This window comes from Salvelinus sp. IW2-2015, unplaced genomic scaffold, assembly GCF_002910315.2.
Source record: "Salvelinus sp. IW2-2015 unplaced genomic scaffold, ASM291031v2 Un_scaffold3137, whole genome shotgun sequence".
Taxonomy (NCBI): Eukaryota; Metazoa; Chordata; class Actinopteri; order Salmoniformes; family Salmonidae; genus Salvelinus; species Salvelinus sp. IW2-2015.
Genome location: NW_019944426.1, coordinates 13,294 through 21,495, shown reverse-complemented (window position 1 = coordinate 21,495; position 8,202 = coordinate 13,294).

Here is an 8,202-nt window from a genome sequence, read left to right as displayed (position 1 = left end):
GAAGGGTGAGGGAGAGTGACACATTATGCAGGAATGTCACAACCACTGATGCATGGTAGGACACTCAACTCCCTGCAGCACGGCCCACATGGGAACCAGAGCACTGGGCACTTGGGCTTGCCAGAAGAGAGGAAAGAGCAGTGGTCTGGGGCAGAGAGAGGGCCATAGGAAAGGGTGGAGGGGAGGGAGTGGAGGGGAGGGAGTGGAGGGGAGGGAGTGGAGGGCCCGGAGGATCAGTGGAAGGATGGGTGGGCTTTAACTTGCCATGGAGAGAGGAGTGGGCTGAAGGAGAGAGGAGAGGATGGGGGGAAAGTGGATGGACTTTAACCTGCCATGGAGAGAGGAGTGGGCTGAAGGAGAGAGGAGAGGATGGAGGGAAAGTGGATGGACTTTAACCTGCCATGGAGAGAGGAGTGGGCTGAAGGAGAGAGGAGAGGATGGGGGGAAAGTGGATGGACTTTAACCTGCCATGGAGAGAGAGGAGTGGGCTGAAGGAGAGAGGAGAGGATGGGGGGAAATTAGATGGACTTTAACCTGCAATGGAGAGAGGAGTGGAAGGAGACTGAGTGAACAGTGGAGGGCATTAAACCTGTAATGAGGGTAGATAGACTGGAAGACAGGAGTGGGCGTTGGCAGTCACATACTGGGGAGACGGTGCACAGGGGGCTTGTACCTGGAGCGCTCAGACAGCGTTTTAAGGAGGAAAGATAACAAGCCCTCTGCTCCTCTGCAACCAGCAGCATTAATACAAGGAACAAGCAGCAGAAAGCAGATTAAAGGAACCAGCTGTTGGTAAACGGTTGTAACAGAGTTAGCTGAATACAGTGCTAAAGAAACAGAACACTTAGAGAGGGAAAGGAATGCATCACTGTGTTGGAGTTAGACAACACCTGTGGACAACATGAGGACATGTATCAGGAGGATGGTTACAGACAAACAATATAAAACCACATGAGTCTCAAATGAGACCCTATTTCCTTCTTAGTGCACTACAGAACTTTAGACCAGGGCCCATAGGGCATTAGGGATGCACCCTACATAGACAAACAGTTGGAGAAAGTAACTGCGTTAGAGGCTGTTTTATGGCCTGAAGAGGACTGCAGAGCCATGCTATCAACCACACAGCTCCAACTGGTGTCTTTCAGACAATCTTCCATTACCGGAGCTGGAGAACGAGGACGTGGAGGAGGGGGAACCTCTGGCTCGTACGCCAGGTTCACACACACAATGACCCTCTGTCTATTCTCATCTCTACCTTTACACTACAGCGATGTACAATAACTAATCATTTACCTACCATTTTTCAGGAGCTTATAATGTGGAAGGAATCCTAGATGAGCTTTTGGAGTCAGACCCTGCTGGCTACTGTAGACCCTGCTGGCTACTGTAGACCCTGCTGGCTACTGTAGACCCTGCTGGCTACTGTAGACCCTGCTGGTTACTGCCAGGGACCCTGCTGGCTACTGTAGACCCTGCGCTACTGTAGACCCTGCTGGCTATTACTGGTAGACCCTGCTGGCTACTGTAGACCCTGCTGGATACTGTAGAGCCCTGCTGACTACTGTAGACCCTGCTGGCTACTGTAGACCCTGCTGGCTACTGTAGACCCTGCTGGCACTGTAGACCCTACTGGCTTACTGTAACCCTGCTGGTTACTTAGACCCTGCTGGCTACTGTAGACCTGCTGGATACTGTGACCCTGCTGGTTACTGTAGACCCTGCTGGCTACTGAAGACCCTGCTGGCTACTGTAGACCCTGCTGGCTATTGTAGACCTGCTGGCTACTGTAGACCGCTACTGACTACTGTAGACCCTGCTGGCTACTGTAGACCCTGCTGGCTATGTAGACCCTGCTGGCTACTGTAGACCCTGCTGGCTACTTGTAGACCCTGCTGGCTACTGTAGACCTGCTGGCTACTGTAGACCCTGCTGTCTACTGAGACCCTGCTGGGACTGTAGACCCTCTGGCTACTGTAGACCCTGCTGGCTACTGTGACTACTGTAGACCCTGCTGGCTACTGTGACCCTGCTGGCTACTGTAGACCCTGCTGGCTACTGTAGACCCTGCGGCTACTGGAGACCCTACTGGCTACTGTAGACCCTGCTGACTACTGTAGAACCCTGCTGGTACTTAGACCTGCTGGCTACTGTAGACCCAGCTGACTACTGTAACCCTGCTGGCCTACTGCAGACCTGCTGCCTACTGTAGACCCTGCTGGCTACTGTAGACCCTGCTGGCGAGTAGACCCTGCGCTACTGTAGACCCTGCTGTACGTTAGACCCCCTGGCTACTGTAGACCCTGCTGGCTACTGTAGACCCTGCTGGATACTGTAGACCAGCTGACTACTGTAGACCCTGCTGGCTACTGCAGACCCTGCTGGCTACTGTAGACCCTGCTGGCTACTGTAGACCCAGCTGACTACTGAGACCCTGCTGGCTACTGTAGACCCTGCTGACTACTGTAGACCCTGCTGGCTACTGTAGACCCTGCTGACTACTGAGACCCTGCTGGCTACTGCAGACCCTGCTGACTACTGTAGACCCTGCTGGCGTACTGCAGACCTGCTGACTACTGTAGACCCTGCTGCTACTGTAGACCCTGCTGAGTAACTGTAGACCCCTGCTGGCTACTGTAGACCCTGCTGGCTACTGTAGACCCTGCTGGCTACTGCAGACCCTGCTGGCTAATGTAGACCGCTGGCTACTTAGACCCTGCTGGCTACTGCAGACCCTGCTGCTAAATGAGACCCTGCTGGCTACTGTAGACCCTGCTGGCTACTGTAGACCCTGCGGCTACTGTTAGACCCTGCTGGCTACTGTAGACCCTGCTGGCTACTGTGACCCTGCTGGCTGCAATAGCTGACGTATCTGCAGGGAACACTTCTCACAGTCTGGATCAATAACCGGTAGTGACATGTGTCCAGAGTGATCTGTCTGGTGTGTCAGGTCCGTCTTGTCTGTATGGTCCGTCTGTCCGTCTGGTCCGTCAGGTCTGTCTGGTCTGTCTGGTCTGTCAGGTCTGTCAGTTCTGTCAGGTCCGTCTGCTCGTCTGGTCTGTCTGGTCTCTGTCTGGTCGTCTGTCTGTCTGTCTGTCTGCGTCTGTGTCTGTTCTGTCTGTCTGTCTGTCTGGTCCATTCTGGTCTGCTGTCCGTCTGGTCTGTGCTGTCCGTCTGGTCTGTCTGGTCCATCTGGTCTGTCTGGTCCGTCTGGTCTGTCTGGTCCGTCTGGTCTGTCTGGTCCGTCTGGTCTGTCTTGGGCTGCATGGAGCTGATTTAAATTGCAGTCCAGATGGCACTCTAGTCCCAATGGGCTCTGGTCTAAAGTAGTGCACTATAAAGGGTTCTGGTCTAAAGTAGTACACTATAACGGGCTCTGGTCTAAAGCAGTGCACTATAAAGGGTTCTGGTCTAAAGTAGTGCACTATAAAGGGCTCTGGTCTAAAGCAGTGCACTATAAAGGGAATAGGTGCCATATAGGATGTTATAAAATGGTTAGATAAGGACTGGTTGTGTATGTCTGCTCGACTGAGAGAGTGAATTAGTTCAAGTCGTTGTCTGAGGAAAGTTATTGTGAGGTAAAGTAGACTATACTTCTCCTGATAACGATAGTGATCTGTAATGATTGACCTAGCAGAAATACAATGCACTATACTATTATACTAGACCCATACTTATACTGTACACACATACACACATCTGTGACCCGTAGAAAAAAAACTAAAGCGAACAGTTCTGTCAGGCAACAAAAACAGCTAAACAGAAAATAACTCCCCACAAAACCCAAACGGAAAATCACAACTTATATATGATCCCCAATCAGAGACAACGATAGACAGCTGCCTCTGATTGGGAACCACACATGGTAAAAACAACAAAGAAATAAAAAACATAGAATGCCTAATCACACCCTAACCAAAAATAGAGAAATAAAAGGCTCTCTAAGGTCAGGGCGCGACAGAAGGTCAGTCAATCCAAAAAATTTCAAGAACTTTGAAAGTTTCTTCAAGTGCGGTCGCAAAAACCATCAAGCGCTTTGATGAAACTGGCCTAACCCTAACCCATGAGGACCGCCACAGGGAAGGAAGACCCATAGTTACCTCTGCTGCAGAGGATAAGTTCATTAGAGGTAACTGCACCTCAGATTGCAGCCCAAATAAATGCTTCACGGAGTAACAGACACATCTCAACATCAACTGTTCAGAGGAGACTGACAGAATGCCAAGAGTGTGCAAAGCTGTCGTTAAGGCAAAGGGTGGCTACTTTAAAGAATCTCAAATATAAAATATAGTTTCATGTGTTTAACACTTTTTTGGTTACCACATGATTCCGTATGTGTTATTTCATAGTGTTGATGTCTTCACTATTATTCTACAATGTGGAAAATAGTACGAATAAAATAAAAACCCTTGAATGACTAGGTGTCCTAAACTAGTGTATGTCTATGGAAGGGGGTACAGTATATGTACACACACACAGATACAGTTGAAGTCGTAAGTTTACATACACTTAGGTTGGAGTCATTAAAACTCATTTTTCAACCACTCCACAAATTTCTTGATAACAAACTATAGTTTTGGCAAGTCGGTTAGGACATCTACTTTGCACATGACAAGTCATTTTTCCAACAACTGTTTACAGACAGATTATTTCACTTATAATTCACTGAATCACAATTCCAGTGGGTCAGAAGTTTACATACACTAAGTGGACTGTGCTTTTAAACAGCTTGGAAAATTCCAGAAAATGATGTCATGGCTTTAGAAGCTTCTGATAGGCTAATTGACATCACTTGAGTCACTCCAACTGGAGTTAGTACCTGTGGATGTAGTTCAAGGCCTACCTTCAAACTCAGTGCCTCTTTGCTTGACGTCATGGGGAAATCAAAAGAAATCAGCCAAGTCTTCAGAAAACAATTGTAGACCTCCACAAGTCTGCGTTCATCCTTGGGCAGCCATTCCAAACGCCTGAAGGTACCACTTCATCTGTACAAACAATAGTATGGAAACATAAAACACCATGGGACCACAAGACCGTCATACCGCTCAGGAAATTCTGTCTCCTAGAGTAACGGTACTTTGGTGTGAAAAGTGCAAGTCAATCCCAGTAAAACAGCAAAGGACCTTGTGAAGATGCTGAGGAAACAGGTACAAAAGTATCTATATCCACAGTAAAAATGATCCTATATCAACATAATCGCTAGCAAGGAAGAAGCCACTGCTCCCAAAACCGCCATTAAAAAAGCCAGACTACGCGTTTGCAAACTGCCACATCGGCCGACAAAGATCGTACTTTTTGGAGAAATGTGCCTCTGGTCTGATGATACAAAAATAGAACTGTTTGGCCATAATGACCATCGCTCTGTTATGGAGGAAAAGAGGGGGATGCTTGCAAGCCGAAAGAACACCATCCCAACTGTGAAGCACAGGGTGCAGCATCATGTTGTGGTGCTTTGCGCAGGAGGACTGGTGCACTTCACAAAAAAGATGGCATATGAGGCAGAAAATCAATGGATATATTGAAGCAACATCACAAGATCAGACAGAAGTGTAAAGCTGGGTTGCAAACATGGTCTTCCAAATGGACAATGACCCCAAGCATACTTCCAAAGTTGTTGGCAAAAGGCTTAAGGACAACAAAGTCAAGGTATTGGAGTGGCCATCACAAAAGCCTGACCTCAATCCCTATAGAAAATGTGTGGGCAGAACTGAAAAGATGGTGCGTAGCAAGGAGGCACTACAATACTCTTGACCGCGTATACACACTCTGTCTGGAGAATTGGCCACACCCAAATTATGTGGGAGTTGTGGAATGCCACCCGAAACATTTGACACAAGTTAAACAATTTAAAGGCAATGCAACTACACACAATACTAATTAGTTATTAAACTATTCTGACTCCACTGGTAATGTGATAAAGAAATAAAAGTGAAATAATCATTCTCTTACATCATTTCTGGACCATTCACCATTCTTAAAAATTAAAGTTGTATCCTAAACTGGACTAAACAGGGAATTTTTGTAATAGGATTAAAATATTCAGATTGTGAAAAACTGAGTTGAAATGTATTGTGGCTAATTAGTATTTACCTCCCCGACTCAAGTATACACACAGCACACCACAACACCACAACAACACACACACACACAACACAACACCACACACACACACACACACAACACACACACACACCAAACCACACCACACGCCACACACACACACACACACACACACACAACACACACACACACACACACACACACACACACACACACACACACACACAACACACATCACCCACAACACACACACCCACACACACTCACTCACACACACACCACACACACTCAACACACACACACACACACTACACACACACACACACACACACACACACCACACACACACACCACAACACAACACAACACACACACACACACACACACCACACACACACACACACACAACATACACAACTCACCACACACACAACTCACCACACCACACCACCACACACACACCAGCCACACACACACAACACACACACACCACAACACACACACACACACACACACACACACCAACCAACACAAACAACACACACAACAACATACACACTCCCAACACACACTCACACACACACACACACCAACACACCACCACACAACACACCACACACACAAACCATTACACACTCACCCACACACACACTTCACACACACACAACACACACACCACACACACACACACACACAACACACCACACACACACACCACACACACACACACACACTCTACTTCTCACCCACATAACACATCTCACCCACACTCTTAACCAGTTTAGGCTTCTATCGTTAGTGGCCGACTTCGTCATCTTTCAAGTGCGTGTTGGAACCCAGCAATTGGGCGATGTCTGTTCCACTGGCTTCTAGCCCGCCCCTGGACCGAGAGACCAGCTGGCCCCTGAGCTGTCGGAAGGGAATGGACCCGGAGGAGTACGCTGACACATTACCAGGTCCCCGCGCAGGGACTGCCACTTGTGGTGGACCACACGAACCCAGAGAAGAAAGGGGGCAGTCTCAAAACGGGGTGTACAGTGTTGTAGAAAAAAGGGAACCGCGCCACATCAGACGAGCAACAAGCAGAACCAACGACAGGGCCAATGCCAACAGTCTATGGTCACGTATGATCACCTGCTAATGTTGTAATCAAGATCAACGAATAAAGATAGAAATAGGACACACTCCTCTACAGTTAACAGTACAGAAGCTGGAGTTGAGACACATCTTTTACAGGTTACAACAGGAGGGTTAACCTTGGCAAGATCCAGGAACATTCTCTACAGGGTTAACAGACAGCTGAATGAGGACCACATCTTTTCTTACAGGTTAACAGACAGCCGACCCAGTCCATGAATGACCCTAGGAACACATCAATCGTAAGGGTTAAATACAGACAGCCTTCTTCCTCCTTGCCCAATTGAAGGACACATCTCTACAGGTTAACGACAGCTGAATGAGGACAACATCTCTACAGGTTAACAGAAGCTGAATGAGGACACAGCTCTGACAGCGTTAACAGACAGCTGGAATGAGGACAAGTCATCTCTACAGGTTAACAGACAGCTGAATGAGGACACATCCTCTACAGGGCTTAACAGAAGCTGAATGAGGACAACATCTCTACAGGTAACAGACAGGCTGAATGAGGGACACCATCTCTACAGGTTAACAGAAGACTGAAGTGGGACAATCTCTCAGGGTAACCAGACCAAGCGGAATTGAGGACACATTCTCTACAGGTTAACGAGCAGCTGAATGAGGAACCACCTCTACCAGGTTAACAGACAGCTGATGCAGGACACATCTCTACAGGTTAACAGACAGCTGAAATGGGACACATCTTCTACAGGTTAACAGCAGGCTGAATGGAGGACAATGCCTCCCTACAGGGGTTAACAACAGGCTGAATGAGGACACATCTCTACAGTTAACAGACAGCTGAATGAGGACACATCTCTACAGTTAAACAGACAGCTGACATGGGACACATCTCACAGTTAACAGACAGCTGGAATGAGACAGCATTCTCTACAGGGGAACGACCTGAATGAGGACAACAATGCTCTACAGGTGAACAACAGCCTGGACACTGAGGACACATCTCTACAGGAACAGAACAGCATGAAATTGAGGACACATCTC